This window comes from Pseudopipra pipra, chromosome 2, assembly GCF_036250125.1.
Source record: "Pseudopipra pipra isolate bDixPip1 chromosome 2, bDixPip1.hap1, whole genome shotgun sequence".
Taxonomy (NCBI): domain Eukaryota; kingdom Metazoa; phylum Chordata; class Aves; order Passeriformes; family Pipridae; genus Pseudopipra; species Pseudopipra pipra.
In genome coordinates, this window is record NC_087550.1 from 44,226,326 (window position 1) to 44,247,929 (window position 21,604).

Genomic DNA, 21,604 nt, shown 5'->3' on the forward strand with positions numbered 1-21,604 from the left:
CTTTTTCTTCTTTTCTTTCTGTTACATATTTTCTTAAGCTATACCTTTACACTTTTATATTGCTACATTACTACAGATAATAACCAAAACAGCCACATACCTCCTTTCCATTGCAACCAAATTGTTCTAAAATAAACATCTACATATATATATATTTATTTCTAAACGCTGATCATTCAGTGTTGTTTCAGTCTAATCTGCCCCAAGGGATCTATTAACAAGAACTTGAGTTACTCTTACTTTCAGGGGCGGGTCATAACACCAACCACAGATTCTTATGAGCTGCTAATAGGTCTAATTGTCTTATCAAGAGGTTTTTAATAGAGGAGGACATTTAATCAACTGAAAAGGGAAAGGAAACTGCTAAATGCTGAGTCACATTCAAGGTACAATTTTTTTCCTTTTTAAGAGATTGAAATTGCTGTATCTGAAAAGCTGCAGTTGCTATGCTCATTCTTGGCTTTCACAACTACAACGTTTTTAAAGAGTCCTCAGGTTGATATACCTAAATCTACAACTTAACTTACAACAGTAACAGAAACCAAATATTCTCTTCTCTTTATTTGACCCTGGCATGCAGACTATACACTCTACTATTGTTAACCACTTTCAGGGCATAACATCCCCCATGTCTAATCCAGACCAGCTTTCCCCTGAGTTACATTCTGCACATACATAGTCCAAGACACTGAAGAACAATTTGGCTGGGGTGGGAGGATGGACTAGACGATCTCCCAGATTCCCTGTGAAGACTCGATGTGCAAGAGGCATGGCTGGGGATAGTGCTGATCTGAATGACAGAGTGCCCAAACACATGGCTATTCTGTACCTTGCAGTGGCACTCTCAAGAACGTGAATTACAGATGCCTAAACAAGCATCTGGACCCTAGGCAGTACCCCAGAAATAAAAATTACAAAGATGTGAAAGGAAGGGAATAGGAGATGAGTAGTGAATTTATGGGAGAGCCAAGACTTACCAAGCAATCTGGTTGCTGTTCGTTTACCCACTCTGCCTCTCCCGGCTAATTCGACAGCCTGAATGAAATTGTTGGTGAGGAAAGCAGTGCAAGCATGCACAATGTGCTGTGATTAGAAAGGGCACTGCTGGAGAGAGGAGCATCAGATCAGCCAAGCTGAAGTCTCCTGTGTATTCCCTCTGCCTTTTCTCCTGAGAGGTACTTGCCTTTTATTCTCAGTTCTGTTGTTTTCAGTACTGTTGTTGCAGCTTGCACCTCTTCTCTAAAATGTAAAATGCAGTCTCTTTCAGTGCAATGAAGGCAAAGGGAGCTGATGTTCCTTCTGCTCCTAGGAGGATAAAAATGCCACAGCATTTTATACTGATTCTGCATGGCAGGGAAGGGACAATCCAGCTCTCAATAACCAAAATAAGTCATAATAGCAAGCAGGGCTTGGTAGCAGATCCAGAACAGTTTGGCTGCATATTTATTCTCTGTTACTCCTAGGGTGCAATTGAGGATCCTAATCAATGGCCAGGATTTGGTGTCCCCGACTCAAAGGAGTCCCATGTGCTGTCTAAGGTCAGCTCATCTTCTTATTGCATTTTAGGAGTCCTATCACCCGTTTATGTTGTCCCCTCCTTAGTAACAATATCTGGGTTTGCAACAGAGCAATTGAGGTTTCCTGCACCTTGTTCCTCCCAGTGCACAGATGTGAATTAACCTCATGAAAGATTCTGCTGTTTCTGAGGGGAAAAAAAGGAACTAACCCTGAAGAATGGGCAAACTGCAAGGGTACATGAACACATTCAAGAGCGTTGTGCACCAAGTGGTGTCTGGATGGTCAGTGAGGAAACCAGATGGAATTTGTTCAGATTAACACTGAAAACCACAAGACTGAAAAAAACACAGCTTGTCCCTGTTCTGCTATTGAAAACACAGCTTGTCCCTGTTCTGCTAAGGTTCCAATTTCCTCTCTTTTTGGTGGCAGAAGAGCCACAGCTTAGGAAAGAAGATCAAGGTTTGTGTATTTAACCCCTTTGGCCTGGAGAAGGACGAGCTATATTCCAAAGCAGCTTTCAGAAGCTGCAGTCACAGCACTGATTGTGGGCATATTAATCCCCAATAAATATTTTCCAGGTCAAATGGCACAGTTCAGAAGTTGTGAAGAAGGACAACATCCTGAAAAGCACTAAGAAGCAAGCAAGCAAGCAGATACAGCAGAAAATGCAATTATAATATTATAGTAAAGACAGTTTTGAGAAGAGGAGAGACCTTACAAGCCAGGGTTACTTTAGTCTGCAGTAAGTGAACATTAATAATGAACATAGATTGTTCAAATGAATTATATCATAATGGATGCCCTGAATGTCTTGTGATGGATGGCTAGACAGAAGTTAGTGCCATGAACACTAGTGATTGAACTGGCATACAAAACAGGTAGGAAGGAGGTTTCAGTCAGAGAAGGGCACAGGCAGCATCTGTCAGTAGGAGGGCAAAACCCACCTCCTGGAGAACAGCCATATTCTCCAACCTCTGATAGGAGGGAGAAAACCAATGAAAAGGGAACAGTCGATGCTTGCACAAGGGCAGCCATGTCAGGCTGCACAGAGCCTGATGGATGCGTTCAGGAGCAGTCTTTATCACCTGGAGCTTCAGTGTGGATAGTTGCAGTTATATTGGATTAGGAGCTCGCACGAAACTGCTTTTCTGCACTGTAGTCTGCTCAACCAAAACAACATTTTGAATTTGCAGTTCGGGTAGCAGCCTGAGTATTTCATACTGATTCACTACAGATAAGAGATAAGACTCTTAACAGGTGCTTTGTATATAATATCTCTTTCCTGATACAGCAGTGGCTCTTCAATTTACTGGCTAAGGTAGCAGAGTTTGCTAACTGGCACCTGATAAATGCCACATCTGCCTCCCTGGGACACCCATCAATAAGTAAATTCGATGCAAGCTATTGAAACATTGCTAGGTGGTGAACAAATGCCATACAGGGCTGGCTGACTGGACCAGAGCAGCCACAAAGTTTCAGAGAGTGCCTCCTCTCACCACATACCCTTACCAGCCCTGCTGGGGCCAGTTGTGTTCTTCTCTCATATCTCTCTTCCCCAGGCCATGAAAAATGTAGCTGACCCATTGGAAAAAAAAAGTCAGAGCCTGTGAAACTGGTAAGAGCTACAAAAAAAAGAGAAGGAAAAAAAAAGCATAGCAAGGATTTTTCCTATTCTGATAATAGGCATAATCTGAAAAAAAAACCCAACCCAAACCAAAAAAACCCCAACCCAACAACAACAAAACAAAGAGACAGAGCCTCTCATTACCCTCCTTGCTGGATAGATGCAAAACTAATTAAAAAAGCAGCAGGAGAAGGGGTGTGACACAAAATCTCACTGCAAAAAGCATGCCCGCTCCTTCTATTTTTACCAGAATTTGTACACGTTTTCAAATTCTACCCAGCCGATGCTGTAGTGGAGAAATTCAGATAAGCTGCTAGACCTGGGACCAATGTTTCTGCAAGTGTGAAGAAATGGTGACATACCCAACTGCACCATGACTGCTCTTTGCCTTCTGACTGCACCACAGCCTGTTTGCCATTTTAGCCATTGATAATGGGGAGAGCAGGAGAGGAGAGTGTATCAGCAGTGTTTGGATGCCATTCCAATAGCAACACTTAAAATGAGTTGGTCTGATCACCATCGACCTCCTTTAGTTGGCACCTATGTCAGCACATTACAGGGACAGAGGAAGAGAGGGAACAGGGAAGAGAAAGGAAGGGGGAAGGGAAGGGGGGAGGGAGGAAGGGAAGGAGAAAGGAGGAAGAAAAGGAGGAAGGGAGGAAGGAAGGAAGGAATTACTGTACTAAAGACATGGGAATTCTGTGTTATACAGTGTCATAGATAAAGCAGTAAACAGCATGATTATAAGGAACCTATTGTTCTAATAGGCTTTATGATTAACAGCAAAATTTTACCAGTTAAGTGTAAATTCTTCTGTTAAAAACTGCCCAGGAAGTGCATGACCGTAGTCCTCTATTAAGTGTGAAGTAAACACATCCCTTCAAATTAATTCTTGGTCTGATGCAGCCTTTGCTTCAGGCATTGACGCTTTGTCATGTCGTCTGTATTGAAGGTATGAAACAAAAGAGCAGCTGGAAATAAATGAAAAGTCTGAAAACTTTGCTCTGAAAAGCAACTCTACCAGACTACTCACTCCTGTATTCAGCAGATCTGCATCTATGTCAGTCAGATCCTCTCTCGAGTGATTAAAACAAGCTTTCACTCACAGAAGAGCTGACACAGCCCATAAAAATGTTTGCATAATGCAGAAGAATTTATTAATTATATTTCTGCTGTGATTAAGACTGTAATAGGAGCTGACCACTCAAGTATTATCCTCCAAATAATCGAGGTCTGAACCTGCACTCTAAGGTCAAGAAAGGGGCCATGCTGCCTGCTGTCCCACAGGTACCACTGTCTTGTATCCTCCGGTTGCAGGGCCAGGCCAGCACATCCAAAATGGAGGATCAGAGAAGGAGAAAGGCCACAATAAATAGCTGTGATTTGGGCTTGGATGTTGTAAACATAGGCAAAGTAGTAAACGCTCTGAGCATCAGTCTGAGCCTTGTCTGTAATTAAGAGCACCTTTTTACTCTGTATGCATCAGGGTTTATGCAGCAGCACAGGACTCGCTTTCCAGGCAGCACTCTGGGCCATTATCTTTTTCACAGCAGCAAACAAGTCCATTTTCCTCAGGGGAGTACACAGTAGTGCTGGGAAGGACAAACATGCAGCAAACTGTCTGACACAGATCATAAGTCTTTATTTGTCTTCATCTCTCCTTGCTAGAGCAGGTGGATTTCACATCTTTAAAAGCCCTTTGCTTCAGTTATCATTTATAACCCTGGATAGGTTTACAGGTTTCCTTAGTCCTTCCGTGCATGCTTAAATTGAATTTATTCCTCTGCTTCTTCCCTTCTTTCCTTCTACTCTTCCCCACATCTTCCCCTCCAGCAAGCTTGTCTTGAGGAGACACACATTTTGGGGGAAAATCCTTATCTGACCTTATGAAGATGTTTCTAATGTAAGCACAGTCTATACAAGTATAAGTGTGTCTATGTACTATTTTATTGGTTTTTGAAGCTTAGAACTGGGATTCCACATCCTCTTTTGGAATTCTAATATGTAATCTGAATTTCAGGGTTGTAAATCTTGCAAATCTTTATAGATCTTACTGAGATCTGAAATAAAGCCCCTAGAAGCATGGTCAGGGAGAATTGACTAGACTAGACTAGACTAGACTAGACTAGACTAGAACAGAATCCTTTGGGTTGGAAAATACCTTTAGGATCATCAAGTCCAACCATTAACCCAGCACTGCCAACCAGCACCGCCAAGTCCCACTAAACCATGTCCCTGAGTGCCACATCTACATGTCTTTTAAATACCTCCTGTGATAGGGACCCAACCTTTCTCTGGGCAGCCTTTTTCCAATGCTTGACAAACCCCTTTGAAGAAATTTTCCCTAATATCCAATCTAAACCTCCCCTGGTACAACTTGAGGCTGTTTCCCCTTGTCCTGTCATTTGTTACATGGGAGAAGAGGCCAACCCCCACCTGGCTGCAGTCTCCTTTCAGGTAGTTGCAGAGAGTGATAAGGTCCCCCCTGAGCCTCCTTTCCTCCAGGCTAAACAACCCCAGCTCCCCTCAGCCACTCTTAAGACTTGTGCTCCAGATGCTTCTCCAGCTCTGTTGCCCTTCTCTGGACACACTCCAGCACCTCAATGTCTTTCTGGTAGTGAGTGGCCCAAAACTGAACACAGGATTCGAGGTGTGGCCTCACCAATGCTGAGTATAGAGGGGCAATCACTGCCCTGTTCCTGCTGGCCACACTATTGCTGATACAGGCCAGGATGCTCAATGGAGGTGGAAGAGATGAGATTTTACCTCAAATTTATTTCTAGGTTTGTATTGTTTAACTGAAGCAGTAGAACACTGCAGTAGGGCCTCTGTGAGTCTCCCAGCTATAGAAAAACCAGATGATATCTATTAGTATTGCTGTAGAACCAGCAATACTAAACCATTTTAGGATTTAAGGAGATATGTGGTATCATAGATATTTCCTTTCTGCCTTAGAAAGAGATATGCACAACGAGGTTTCAGGAGACAGGCTTCTCATCGAGAGAGGTGGTGGAGGGTTGCTGAACACGTATACAAGTCCTGCCTTGACGAAGTGCTGCCTAGTTTTCAGTATCAGAGGAGAGACCCTATTTCAGCTGTGAGAGAGCTGCACACCAAGTAATTCTCTGGGAACAGTCTCTGTAAGCACTTTGGGTTATTCAGACAAAAGGGAAAGAAGAGATACAAGAGACGAGAAAAACCATGAAAACCATGCTTTTTGACACGTGGGATTTATATGTCCCAGAAACTGACAGTGTTTCATGAGGCAACCCAAAGGCTGAGTAGGGGACTGAAGCTGTCCTCAAACTGTTAATTACCTGTCAGTGGGGTAGATTCTCTCAGCTCCACTAAAAACATAACTGTCCTTTATTTCAAATGGCAGTAAGGCCGAGCTGAATACTCTGGTCGCTGAATCACTTTATTTGGTTTTGTTGCTTTTACATTGTCAAGACTTTATATGTGTTCAGCAGCACGCACTCCTCACCGTGTTGCATGCTGTACTAATCAAGCTTTTATTATGTATTTTTAGATTGTCCCCACAGTGTGCAGAGGTCTGTGGGGCTTTTTTAGCCCAGCATATCAATAGAGCTTATTGCCAATGTTCCTGGTAGAGGTACTGCATCTACTTATCCCGATTGTCCCTTGGAAAAATTAAATTGTTGCAATGTGAGTGCAAGGTTCAAGGTCCACTGCATAGGAAAATAGAATTGATTACTCTCAATGAACAGAGGCTTGCAGCTCTTAAGAACATTATACGATAAATATATTGGCACACACTATGCATTTGGCATGCTAAGTAGTTTACTGAACTATTCCCTGCATCATATTTTAATGAAATGCTGACAGTTTGGCATCTTATTGGATAACTGCATTCAGTGGCATTGGTTACAAATGACAGATGTTAAGGAAGGCATACAAAGTACTCTGTAAGGTGGTAACTCCACAACTTTCTGCTCTCTGTTACTACACTCCTGGAATTTATCAACAATGAGCACATGATTTCCTCCAGTTTGGCATCTAGAAACTTCTGCCTTTAAGCTCCCCCCCGCCCCCCCCCCCCCCCCCCAAAAAAAAAGGCATGCAGAGTATTTTTTCCAAAGATCTTGGCTTTATCTGCCAAAGGGATGCCATTAGCATCCCAGGTTAGGCAGGGCGTGTCTCTGCCTCTCACTCGGATCCTGCTGTGCTGCCTGGTGCACAGGGCAATGTAGCCAGAGAAATGGGGAGCCACAAGGGCCAATCCTGGCTCCAGCACTCTCTGAGACATGGACAACACTGTCACAGGACCTGAGACTGGTCTCTTTTTCTGAGTCTGAGGAGAAGGTTTATCTATGACAACAGGATTTAAAAAAAAAAAAAAAAAAAAAAAAAAAAACAAAAAACCACAACAAAAAACCCACCTTTAATCACAGGTGGGATTTTTTTAGCTGCAATAATTTCACAGTGGAAGTAATCAAACTACACAGACAATTTTCCTATCTTATATCCTCATCTGCTCCTAATCCTACTATTACCTGAGGTCTGTTCCTAGAATAATGTTTTTCTTTCATTCACTGCGTCAAGGCTCTAAACATATAAATGGGTAGCATCTCACTCTCCCAGGATCACAGCTCCCTTTGCTCAAGAGAAGGCTGTAGACGTGGCCCTGATTCTTTATATTGCTGGTGCCACCAAGTGTTGAAAAACTGGAAGTGGCACCGCAAAAGCACACACTTTGCAAGTCATAGGCGGCCGATGCCTTTAGGGCATGTCCTGCAGCCAGGACCTCACTGCCACCTGTTGTGACCATGCCTGTCCGAAGACTAAAATCCTAAACTAGCTTCGACTTCCTCTGATGGAACTGGGCACTTCCAGAAGTATATAGTTCTTCCTCTGAGGTGTTCTTTTCTCTTCCTGGTTAGTACTAAATGGCAAAGGAAACTTTTCCCTTGAGTGTTTCAAGGCTCTTGGTCCTAGCCTTTAAGGGGGTAGTATCATTTATCTCTTTAGGAATGATTTTGGGAATCGATCATCCCAGATGCACTGTTACCCCACTGTGATTAATTACCCTCATATACAGTTTCAGCCAAGAGAAGTAGCACGGTGCCTCCATGCACATCATCCAGAGCTTTGCATCATTAGTGTTTATTGACGTGAGACAGATAAGAGATGTGAGTCAGTGCTGTTATGTTTCAGAGTATTGCGGTGATTTAGTCACTAGCAGGCAGTTTACTCTTTCTTGAGTGGTCAGTTGATAGCTTGCTGCTATCAAGTAGTATGAGAAAACACATCTGATCTAAGAGAGCATCATGAGCATCTCTAAGCTTAGTACTGCCCATCCCCAGATCCCAAATCTAACTATTCTCCACCTTCCTTTTCCTTTGTTCCATATGGGTCTTAGCTCTTCCAGTGGCCATCATCTGCTCCCAGATACCAGGAACTGTGGCAGACATGCTGTTCCACAGTGTTTGACTTGCCTATTGCCCTGTGACAGTACAGACCTCACCTTCACTCACCATTTGTCAAAGGATTGCTGCTGCTCATATAGAGTCATAGGATCATAGAATATCCTAATTTGGAAGGAACACACACTATGTGCCTGAGAACATTGTCCAAATGCTTCTTGAGCTCTGGCAGTCTTGGTGCTGTGACCACTTCCCTGGGAAGCCTGTTCCAGTGCCCAGTCACCCTTTGGGTGAAAAACCTTTTCCTGACACACCCGGAACACATGGATCAGTTCTCCCAAGTTAGCTGCAGAAGTGAAAATCCATGTTGTGGCTTCTCGACCATCGTAAGTGGTTTATTCTTGGTTTGACAGGGTAAAATAAGGTCTCCCCGATCCATTCACACTTTGCAGTCACAATTTGGCCACAGATCCCCACTCTGCCAGTTATCCAAGATCTCTTTCCTAGGCCTTCACAGAATAAATCCAGAATTGGGATTGCCGAAGGAAGACATTGTTTTGTCCTGTGTCTGCTCTGCTCTGTTACATAGTGGTGACAGAAGTTAGAGTATCTCTTTTGCTATGTTTTATGATACTTTTTTCCCTTTTTCATTTAAACGGATTTTGACACAAGTCTGTCCCAACAGTAAATTGCTGCCTTGCCACCAGGCAGTCTAACAGCATGTATAAGCCTAGATTGGCCATCCCAAACCCTGGTCAAATGAACAGCCATTGGTTCCAAGGGATGGTTTTGACTGAAATGCCTTACATGCAGTTTGTTAATGCATGGACACTGGCATAAACTCTTAGCTGCAGAAAGGCCTTTTCCAGTCCTGTTTCCCAGAAGGATGCCAGCAGCAGTACAAAGCAGCATTAAATCAATCAGCCAGTCATTCTGTAAGTACCTTGCACAATCAGGTAAATAAACAAGTCCTAGACACCCTAAAACACTGTAGTTATTTTCCCCTCTGTCGGGCTAAGCCATTTCAGACAATCAATAGGGGATATAGGAAAGGTCACCAACTGCCTTAATAAATCTCATCAAAGAACAACAGACAAACAGCAGTGGCTCCCTCTGAGAAAAGAAAGGTATGATCTTTAATGGAATAAATTCAAGATTACAAAGATACAAATATTTAAACATTAACATTACAGACTAAGGAAATATTGTAGAAAAGGAGGCTATTCAAAGCATTGATATTTGTTCCCAGTTTCTTACACCTACAGAGGTCTCTATTCTTTTTTGACACATAGAAAGCAGTTTTGGAGGAAAACATACTGATCTAACCTGATGGATGCACTTGTAAAGTAATAGCTTTAAATGCATTTTAAACAGTCCTGAGGAGAAGGATTTGGGGTTGTTGGTTGACCAGAAGCTCAACATGACCAAGCAATGTACACTTGCAGCCCAGAAAGCCTGGGCTGCATCAGAAGGAGTGTGACCAGCAGATTGAAGAAGCTGATTCTCCCCCTTATGAGACCCCACCTGGAGTACCGTGTCCAGCTCCGGGACCCCCAGCATAAGAACGTGGACCTTCTGGAGTGAGACTAGATGATGGACACAAAAATGATCAGAATGAACAGAACTCTTCTCCTATGAGAAAAGGCTGAGAGAGTTGATGCTGTTCAGCCTGGAGAAGAAAGGGCTTCAGGAAGACCTTCTAGCAACCTTCTAGCACCTAAAGGTACTAGAGAGCTGGAGAGGTACTTTTTGCAAAGACATGAAGTGATAGGGCAAGGGGTAATGGCTCTAACCTGAAACAGTGTAGGTTTAGATTACACATTAGAATGAAATTATTCCCTGTCTAGGTGGTAAGGCACTAGAACAGGTTGCCCAGAGAACTTGTGGATGCCCCATCTCTGGAAGTGTTCAAGGCCAGGTTGGATGGGGCTTTGAGCAACCTGATCTAGTGGAATGTGTCCCTGTTCCACAGCAGGAATGTTGGAACTAGATGATCCTTAAGGTCCCTTCCAATCCAAACCATTTCATGATTTATGAGCTAAAACCAGCATGCCAGGAGTGCTCAGTAGATCTTATTGTTACCTTGTTAAACATCTGGATTTTAATAAAAAATATAATAGCAATAGCCAAAGCCTTTCACAACGCTATAGCTATAAAAACAGGAGTTAGTGAGGGTAAATATGGCCTAACAGTTGGCTTTTATTTAGGAACCTGAATGGGATTCCCTCACTTTCCCTTTATTTACAACATTATATAAGTAAACAATTAATTAACAGCAAATTACTGGAGTAGATCTGCAAAGCACCTGAGGATAAATTGCTCTAAGTGACAAATAACCTTCACAGAGACACATTAAATCAATTGAGGTGATTGGGTAACTCAGACATAAAAGAAGGATGTGCTGGACTGCAACCCTTGCTTGTGACAAAGAGGTTCTTATCCTGTTGTCCTGTGACTGTACCTCCGACTGAGGTACAGACAGAAGAGGGCTTTTCAGCTGAAGCACTGATGACATTTGAATAAGATGCTTGTATGAAACCTCTGAAATTTTCATATGAGGAAAGTTGTGGTCCTTATTGAGTAACTGATAAGTTGCTTACTATCCTTTGCCAGCAAGTGCATGCTTGCTTTTGGCAACCTGCAGGAGGTAGACAGTACTATCTATGTCTGTGCTGGATAATGTCGCCCTGCAGAAAAACTCACAGCTTTTAGGCTCAAAAAATATTGCACTTGCTCAGTTTGAAACCACTGGGTAGCTCAGCATGTCCCGAGCTACCCAAGCTGTGTATCTCTGGTTAACACCATCTGGAAGGACCAGAGCTGGGCAGCTCCAGCAGTAATCATTTATTCTTTCCTTCAGGGAAAACTGGTGTGCAGTCACTTAAGACTAAACACAGAGCTGTGCTGTAAATCCCAGTGACAAAAGGAATATGTGTCCAAGTAAAATAACATAAACATAGCCTGTGTGCCCTCAAAGTGACCTGCTCTTTGAAAAGGTATTGTTTTTTCTCATCAGAAAAAGATCATCACTGAAAACACCCTAAGGGAAGGAAAAGGATCATTGGTCAATGGTAAGTGTAGGGATAGAATAATTCAGATTATAACAGAGCTGAAAAAGAGTTTCACTTTTCTCCTGATCTATTCTTAATATGCCAAAATGATTTAACAGAGGCTTTAGTTACATGAAGTACTTAAGACCTTATTTCTCTTTCTTAAGAAAGAAAGATTACTGAGGAGATGCAGCCAGGGGAGCTTGCCACACTAAGACAGTAATCTTTGCTAAAATATTTGAGAGAACAGAACTACAGTTTGAACTCTGCCCATTGAAAATTAAAGGCTAAAGGTTTATTGCTCATTAAAGGTTATTATGCATTATAACTACATGGTAAGAAAACAGAAGAACTTGTGTTGATATTCACAGGGTTAAAAATGGCTCGCAGAATTAGAATTTGAGACTAAGTTTTATGGGAGTGAGGAAAAATCTATATGGCTATAGACTAAGCATAGGTTTTTGGTCTCCAGATGTGTAAATAAGTTGCACCCTCAGTTTATCAGACTAATATCTCAATTTGGCATATGCATTTTGCTGATTTCATTCTGAATATTTTGCAAAACTTTAGGTAGTGCTGTAAAGCACAATACCAGTGAAAAATCAGGAGAGAAAATACTGTCAACTTAATAAGCTTCAGAACAAGCTATGAAGAGTTAGTAGCACAGACTGCACAAGATCTATCAGGAACAGCACCTAAGTTGCTCTGTTTGAGCTCTTCTACTGCTCAAGAAGTGCCTTAGTGCACACAAATGTATGTACTACTGCATTAGCTGCATGTGCTGGCAATCTCTCAAAAGCAAGGTGCCACAACTGAAATGCAGGGATGTTTAGCTCCAGCCTCTAACCTTATCCAAAGAAGGTGAGAGACTGTAGAATTAAAATGTGTCTTCTGTGCCTACCATGTGACTCTCACACAAACTACTGGTACAGCTGTGCTGTGGGGCAATTGAAAACCTTTAATTTCCTCCTGCAGATGATGCCCCTGGGACAATTTACAGAGCAAGCATCTGCAGTTGTATTGGCTTGCTTTCAGCATTTTGATCCAAATCCTGTCATTCTTTAGCACACATCCATTTTGTGCAGTACTGGAAGTGCAGTGTCTGGTGGCCTGAGGCAGAATTTCTAATTTGTCCAAAAAACATTAAGCATAAGCACCACATGATAATTAATCAGTGATCATTAAAGCAAGAGTTACCCATGATGTCTCTGATGTTTATTAAACCATTTTCTTGGCATTTTAATCACAATATTGTCATGGTAGGATTTCCCTTTATTTAAAACAAATGTTGTGCCTTACACAATGTTTTAGAGTGGGTTTTTTATCAGATTCCTGAGAGTCATTCCTAATGATTCTCTTTCTCTCTTAATAGTTTAGTAAAATGATTGTGAAAGCAGCGCCATGATTAAAATAGTACCTAGATCAGGAACCTCATACATCTTAGATGCAAATGTTCGGGTTGGCTTAAGCTTTGGTACAGATATTAAGCACCATTGCTACACTAGAACATTCACTCCTCAGAAAACACAACAGGACTAAGGCTCACTGATTAAGAAGATGCAAAGTAGGAAAATAAAAGAAGGGGAGAAGAGGAACAAAATCTTCCACCTTATATAGAAAAAAAAGGAACATCTGATTTTCCAGAAGTGCAAACTCATGATTTAAAGCAAAGTGATTTTGAAGTCTATACTTACATCAAATCAAGAAGGGTTTGCTTTTTTTTATGAGGAAAATGAAGTGTTATCCTGCTGCATGTTTCAGTGTTTTGAACATTCTGATTCTGTGAATTTGAACATTCATTTTAAAGAGGCATACGAGGATTAGGTCCTAAGAATAGTGTTTTCTAGACCCAACTCCTGACTGGTGAAGACAGGGATTATTAAGATGTCTGTGGTGCATGGAGCAAGAGCTGGGTTATTCAAAAGAGCAGAGGGTAAACATATTTCTGTCCTGTCAAACTCTCAAATTTTCCTTTGAGAGGTTCAGTGTTCACTCAACAGAAAGCAAACACTGGTATGAGTTAATACCTCTTCATCACTAAGCCAAAGCAGTTGCTCTCCATCAAGGAATAAAATATAGCCACGAGACCAACTTTAGCTCATGACCTGTCATGGCATGCTAATACTCTTTAGGTTTCTAACATGGCATAGCAAGGTAAGATGTTAACTACAGTGGCAAGCTAAGGGGAAGATTTAGATACATATCAAAACATATATATACTTTCTATACATAAACTTTCACCTTTACCAATTCTTTTTTATTCCCTAGCCTTCTCTGATCCAGTTTTTCTTTACGCACTACAGCATCTGAATTTTACAGGCTAATCTCACATGTATGTCTCTCACATACATCATACCAACCTCAGCACTTTTTGACATTATATTAGTATTACTTTACAGCGTAAAGCTTACACTTGGTTGCTACTCAAAGCAATCTTCCTGGGTAAACCCAAGCACTGTAACCTTACAAAAATGCCATGAATTTAAGATGGATATTTTTCTAACAAGTAAAATCACTTTAATATTTTCTTGGTAAAGAGCTAGCTCTGCATATTCGCAGTTCATTCACTTACATTGAATGATATGAGCCTTGCAAGCAGCTGGTTTCTTCTACTTGTACTTCTGCAGAGCTGAAAACCTTTTAAGGGCTGACACCTACAATGACCTCATTTTGAGAAACTCTGTTATTTCAGTCGGGTATTCGTTGTGTGGTGGTTTTGACTGGGATAGAGTTAATTTTTCAAGCTGCGCTTATCTGAATCCAGGAGTTTTCTTCATTTATACTCTTCCAGTTCTCTCCCCCGTCCTGGGTGGTGCTTACATGCCAACTGGGATTAAACCCATAAAATCCTTTTTGATTCCCAGTGTGGGGCTCGAAGGGTTCCAGATAATGGCAGATTGAAACGTGCTAGACTGAATTTACAGCTGTTCTTGCTGTTTAGCTATTAATTGACAGGCTCCTGTGCTTGCCATGGGGCTTGCTTGACTGACTGTATGATTGTAATGAGCCCAGTGCTCATTAGTGGCTGATTTTTACTTTCACTGCTCACTGTAGTACTGTGCTTCTTGCTATCAGCAGGAACCACCTGAATTAGTGCAGGACAAGCCTTGCAAGGAGCAGTGCAAGTGCAGCAGTGACCAGCCCAAGCTGCCTTTGGTGCCCAGTAACTCCATGCAACACACCACCTCACTTATCCTGAGCTACCACCATAACAGATGGAGCCTGAAGTCATGGACTAAATTAACTCAGTGGACATTTGTAGACATTTTACATGCATTTACATGCAGGGGTGGTCCACAGGCTATGGGAATGATATCTGTGTATCAAAGGATGGGAAGACAGCAGGATTGTTATGGAAGATGTGTTGCATAGTGTGGGACCTGACCATGATATAAATGGTATGGAATAAGTGGTAGAGAATGTGCTGATTTTGGCTGGGGTAGAGTACAGGGCTATGTTTTGGATTTGTGCTGGAAACAGTGTTGATAATACTGGGATGTTTCAGTCACTGTTGAGCTGGGCTTACAGTAAAGTCAGGGTATGTTCTGCCTCTCACCCCACCCCAACAGGAAGGAGTCTGGGAGTGCACAATGAGTTGGGAGGACACATGGCCAGGACAGCTGACTCCAACTGACCAATCCCATATGGCATTGTGCTCAGCATATAAAGCCAGGAGAAGATGGAGGAAGGGGGTCATGTTTGGAGTAATGGCATTTGCCTCCCCAAGTCACCATTATGCATGGTGGAGTCTTGCTTTTCTGGAGATGGCTGCACACCTGCCAGCTATAGGAAGTAGTAGATTAATTCCTCGCTTTGCTTTGCTCACATGCATGGGGTTTGCTTTACTTATTCAGCAGACTTTATCTCAACCCACAAGCTTTCTCACTTTTCCAATTCTCTGTCCAATCCAATGTGGGGGGAGTGAGTGAGTAGTTTTGCAGGACTTAGTTGCTGTATGAGGTTAAACCATAACACATTGCCACACAAATCATTCCCCACAGTATTGCTCTCATGCTAAGATAAAGTGGCAGTTTCTAACAAGATCAGGAGAGAAGATATCAAACTACTTAATCTCTTTTAGCTCAGAGGGCTGAGACTTTTTGCGAAGTGCTTACTTTAGTCCATTACTAGGACTAAATAACTTTGCTACTTGAAAACCTCAGCAGAAGAGTTCTTTGTACTTGACCCTTGCCACATACACATGCACAAAAAGATTATTTAGGCAAGAATGATTTAAGTAAATGTAAGTTACATAAAACTGACAGGTCATTCAAATTAAATGCTCATGCCCTAGTCTTAAAATTTGGTACAGTGATGAAATAACATTCATGTGATAAGGCAAATGTCAGTTTAATGTTAACAGAGACAATAGTCTTCTAGATAGTGTAGTTTATGTTACAGAATCAGGCTTTATATTTGTTTTTTGATAAAGAAACAGGCAAAATATACATAGTAATATCTGCTGCTCTGTTTGAAGAATCCCTTGATGCAAAGAGCTTATTTAAAATGATGTATTGTAAATCTGATATCTGTGGTTCTCAGCAGGATTTAGGGCTTCAAACACTGAAAACTCCACAGGGGTATTTTACTTCTCCAGTGTCTTCTTTTGATGAGCTGGTTGGTTGGCTTCTTAAAGAAAAAAAAAAAAAAGAGGGTTAAATATAAGGTTTAGAAAATTTTAAACCCTAAAAGATAAACCAAGCAAGTGCTTCAATAGAGTAATATAGACATATGTTCAAAGACAACGTGATAATGCTCTGGTTTTGCTTCAAGTTCAGCATTCTTCCTTTCTCACACTTGCAGTTGTATAAAGGAGCAAATACGGAAAATGTCAACATAGGCAGCTTTTCAACTCTGTTTCTTATAAAGTGCTTTCAGTTACACACTGGCAGCTCCTCCATGCTCTTCCAAAGGAGCCTAGAGATGCCTTTTCTCTGAGTTTGGCTGGCAGGCACAGCAGATCTCATTCTGGCAGAAGGTATCAGAAGCAGTGGTTGTTCTGCTAGAAGGCACCTATGACTCCTGGGACCAGGAGTGGGTCTTGGCAGCCAGGTCTGCATGTGCCTTCCACCACCTGCAGGCCTCAGGCTGGGCACTGGCCACCCCACACGTGGGTGTGAAACTTGAAGGTGCAGTGGAGAACTCCAGGCTGGGGGCAAAGCCTGAGGAGCACAGGAGATCAACAATCCAGCCCGAGCTGTCGTCACTCTGGAGTGAAGCATGAGCTGAGCTGGGGGTTGTGGGAGCTTGCCTGTTCAGTGGGGCTGGATAAGGCTGCAACAAGGAAGATACTCGCTGTTCAACAGCTCAACATCTGTGTTAGTGTGTGAGGGGGAAAGTGTTGGCAGCCTGTGCTTGCCCAGGGATTGCAGTCCTTTTGACCCTGCTTACACATCTCCTTGCCTCACTGGTGTGCCTCTCCCCAGTCATCTAAGACAGCAGCCTCATTGCTATGCTGAGCCTTTGTCCCACTGCTCTTCCTCTTGCTCCGAACATGGTTTCCATGGGTAGGGTGCTCCTCCTGGACAGATAAGGTCCAGCTGCCGTTATGCTCTGCTGAATATACAAATGCCTCAGGTTTAATTCATCTGGTATTCTCTCTGATGCAGGGACATAATTTCTTTTATTTCTTTCTAAGTTGCATAAGAAGAAATCAAGTAAAACTTTGTGCTGCAATGACTGGGGCATGAACTATGGGTGAGGAGGCAAGGCCTGGACAAACATTTTGTCTTCTGTCTTTTTAGTGGGAGGCAAAGTTGAGTTTTCCCCAGTCACAGTGTTGGAGCTTGGTCTGACCAAATGCAATGCTAACTTCAGTGGGCATTGGGTCCCCTGTGGAGCACCCCAGGTACTTCATCACCTGCTGCAGGTGAGGATGAGTTGGGTTAGCTGATGACTCTGTCCAGGGTTGTCAGTCAGGATTTTGAGGGATGTGCAGAGGAGGCCACAGACCAGGGCTCCCTGCAGCAGCCTCTGAATACCCTCTGAGCAGACCTGAGCTTACTGTCCTTCTGATGACAGCCTTGCACATCAGCTGGCACTGTTCCACCATACTGGGCAGTGGGGCATAGAGCTCTGGCTTTTGGCCCCGTGTGCAAGGACAAAAGGTCACAGCTGGGATCTACAGCATCCATTGGGCCAGGGAGAGGACAAGGAACCCTTGTCAGAAGGAGATTGAAGGAAAATTTTATGATTTTATTATTTTATTCAGCAAGAATCAAGAAATACTCACTTAAGTCACATACGACCCTTGAAAATAGACTTGGTACCTTAATACTAAGTGCAGGAAGAAAGGCAATAGAATTGCAACTTAGTAAATGCTTGATTTATAAGATTTCTTTATGGTAATATAATTATGTATCAGTACTAATATTAATAAGAAGTAGAAATGTCATTTTGTATTACTTGCAGTAACATAATTGGGAATTATGCCTCTAAAGTTATGTATTCATAAGGTAGTTAAGGTATTAGAAGCTTTTTAGATGCATGTTTTGCTTAACTGATAAACATCATTACTATCTCAGTCCACTAGCTCTCAAGCCTCCAGTCAAAAGGAGAAACGTTGGACTTGGGAAGTAGCTGTTTTCAGCCTTGGAAAGGACAGGAGGTAAGGAAACATGATTTAGACACACAGTAGACATTCCCTCTGCAAAAACAAAAAGAGCTTTTAGTAGGTTTAGGGAGCTGTAAAACCTTCACACATCCCTATGTGGTTTCTTAGGGCCTGTGGCCACACATACCCCATAACATAGAGAGAACAGAGGTGATAGGAGCTGCTCAGCACAGTTAAAGGGATGTGATAGGGACAGACAATGTCTCCAGTTCTGAAAGAGGGAACAGTGCTGTGGTAGGGCCATACCTGCTCTTCTGCCTTTTTCTCCAACACAAAATAATAAAACTCTATGTCCAGGTGTGGAGTGGAGAGCACATGGGATGGTGGGTAAGCCAATATGTTTGCAGTGCTCCACAGACTGTGACCTTGGTATTTGACCAGCCATTTCCCCCTCCACTTCAATGGGAAATTCCTTTTCCATTCCCTCCCAGCACAAAATCCCCTGCATCAGTCAGATTTTCTTTGGATGAACTTTTTTTTCTTTTAAATGAACCTGGTGAAGACAAAGACTGACCATGCCACATACTGTTGCTCAGATGGCTAGCTGATGACACCTCCATCCTTGGAGTCATTGAACACTCAGTTGGCCATGGCTGATGCCAGTCACACTCAGATGTTGGAAGCCGTCAGGGTAGTCTGGGGCAGGACTGAGTTCTTCAGCTTTATTCATCCATGGCTTAAGGCAGAGCTGCCACGGAGTGCTAAAGTGTCACAGGTATTGTAGGATGTAGGTCAAGGTGTGCCAGGACAGGCTGACAGACTGGCAAATGGCTGAACCTTGCCCACCACTTATTTCAAGGCCTTTCTTTGTGACTAGGTGTGGATTGAGGAGGAGGAAGAAGAAGGGAGGATGGAAATTTATATAATCTGTCAGAATTCACCCAAGAGGAAACCAAATTCCTCAAATCTCACCCTAGACAGAAAAGTTTAGTTTTACTAATACATCAAAACTTCCACTTTTTGCTTTGTGATGTGTTCCCAGCAAAACATAAAGCCATAAATCACAGAGCACTGGAATGATTGATTAAACTTAATAAAGGGAGACGGTAGGAGGAGAAGGTAAATCATACAGATGAGCTACAAAAGCGATGTGCCAACCTACATACAGAGACAAAACACACAACTTCCAGTTTTCCCTGCACCATTGCAGCTCAGTCCTGTTATTTACTACACTCCTATAATCACTGCTGCTCAAACATCCTGCTGATGCACACCAGTTTCTGCCAGTTTTTTGCTGAGAAGAAACCTTTCTGTTCTGTGGAGGAGAGAAAAATCTTAATGACGTTCCTAGTGCTCACTAGTGTAGGTCTCTGCTCAGTGTGTGACAGATTGCATGGTGAACACAGCACCTATCCCAAAAGTCTTGTTGCTGAAGTCAGGATGGAGATGATGTGGTCCTGGAGACATGGTACCAGCAGCACCCATTTGTTTGCATGAGCTAATCAGAGTGGTCACGAGAGTTCCCTTCCTTGCAGCTGCTGCACCATCTCCAGTAGCAGCTAGGAATATAAACCTCTGTCTACAAACCCAGTCATCATCTTCTTAACTCCTCAAGGCTGACCATCTACACCCAAAGCCCCAGAGCCCAGCTCTGGTACAACCCTCATGGCTGTGGCTTAGGCTGCAGTGGGTGCTATAGTTATCAGGAAGCCTTGGGACATCTGCAGAACAGAGCCAAGAAAGGCCACAAAGGTGACACTACAGGCACATAGGGTTGTTGAGGTGACATCACTACCAGCTCAAGGCTTTGAGAGAAAAGTCCCATTATGGAAAGGTATAAAACACTCAAGAAGCAAGTAGGGTAGTAAAATAAGGAAACTCAGCTCCATCAAGGATGTGCCCTGGGTCTGCAGAGATCAACTTTCCCCCTGAAGTGGTGCCTGTGCAGCAGCAAAGGTATTGGGTGCTGTATGGGAGTTAGGAGCTCCCTGTGCTCAAATGGGTAGCTCGTTTAGCCCCAGCTATCCTGTCTGTGTTCGCTAGTAAATAGAAGCTTTGTGCTTCAGAGCTGCATGTGTCCCACTTGGAGCACCTCCTTGCAAATGCTGAAGGGTGCCCAAACAGAGTGACACCAGGGTAAGGCTCAGATCTCACTGGGACTTCTGTACTAAGCACCACAAACCAGATACAAACAAGGCTGCTCACAGGGGGAAAGACAGACTCTCCATCCACAGTGAAGTTTAGTATCCGAGTCATGCAGTAGGAGCCTAACCACAGCAGCTGGTGAACTGCATGGCTGAAAGTGCTCCAGGGGAAGCAGAAAAAGCATTTACAGTTTGCCAGGAGAGCACTAAAGTCAGGACTTATTAAGGTTGTTGACAGTGGGCTTTGTGGAAAGAAAGTTGCAGCTACATTGACTACTAAAAGCGGTAAAGGGAAGGCTTGGACAGAAAATCGTAGGTCTAGAAAAGGGAAAGACAGATTTTTAAGAGACTGAATTGCTGAAGGAATTGAAGCAGAAACACACATACCTCTGCAGCAGAGGTCCTCATCCACACCGATGGGGGAGCAAGCCCAGGCAGGATGCGATAGATGGCTTACAAGAGCTAATATACAGCAGAAACTTGAGATCTGGATCCAGTTTGGCAACAACTCTGAGGACAATAGCAAGAGAGACTCAGCAGCATGGAGCTGAAGCTTTGGTTTGCCAGAGGATGACTAAGTCTTTGGAAGAGCTGTGCAGGCTGTGGCTGCAGTTCTCCAAGATGGATTCTAGGGGGATATTGATCCCTGGGCAGGGGAGGGAGTTAGGTTGTCTGATTCTAGGCTGGTTCATATGCAGCCACCAAGTTCTTCCTTCCTCTCTGATCTCTCCTTGGCAAAGGGCTGTACCCCTGCCCTCCGCATGTCCGCAGTCACCGCGGGCACAGAGCCACTGATGAAGAGATGCAGCAGCAGTTTGACCCAGATCTGAGTCAGAGCCTGGAGCAAGCCAGAGCTGTGTGATGGCTGTGAGTACCCTGTGTGGATACTGCTGTACAGGGGTGGTGGGACTCACAGGAGCCCCAGAAACAGCTGTGAGTGATCATAACCCCACTACAGTGCTGTCAAACCTCATCCCAGTGTCAGCAGCACTGGGGGAAGAAGCTGTGGGAGAACACCAGGGTCTGCTATAGAGAACTGCAGAGGAACTGCTGCTCTCCCTAACCATGGTGCACTTGTTCAGTTTGGAGGAGGAGAAAGCTGAGGAAGGACCAGAGGGGTTTTTTTTTAATCAAGAAAGCAGGTACTGAATACAATACTGAATGCAGATTTCATGCAGAAGGGACCAATGCAGCAACCTAATGCTGAGATTCAAAATTAAACCTGCAAGGATGGATGGATTGGTACCAACTGCTAGGGCAATTACTGAACCTGTAAATCAACAGTGTTTGACTCAGCTCTAGCTTGAGAGAAAAGTCATTCAGGCAGAAAA

The 21,604-nt window shown here is 43.1% G+C and overlaps 2 long non-coding RNA genes across 2 annotated transcripts in view; both read right to left on the reverse strand.

The window, feature by feature from the left end:
• LOC135409565 (uncharacterized) overlaps positions 1 to 21,604 on the reverse strand; it is an 80,846-nt gene that overhangs the window by 14,501 nt on the left and 44,741 nt on the right. The window lies entirely within an intron of this gene.
• Positions 9,641 to 21,604, reverse strand: part of LOC135409564 (uncharacterized) — a 46,209-nt gene continuing 34,245 nt past the window's right edge. Inside the window, exon 2 of the long non-coding RNA XR_010428262.1 lies at positions 9,641 to 16,205. This is a non-coding gene — a long non-coding RNA (uncharacterized LOC135409564). The remainder of the gene's footprint in view (positions 16,206 to 21,604) is intronic.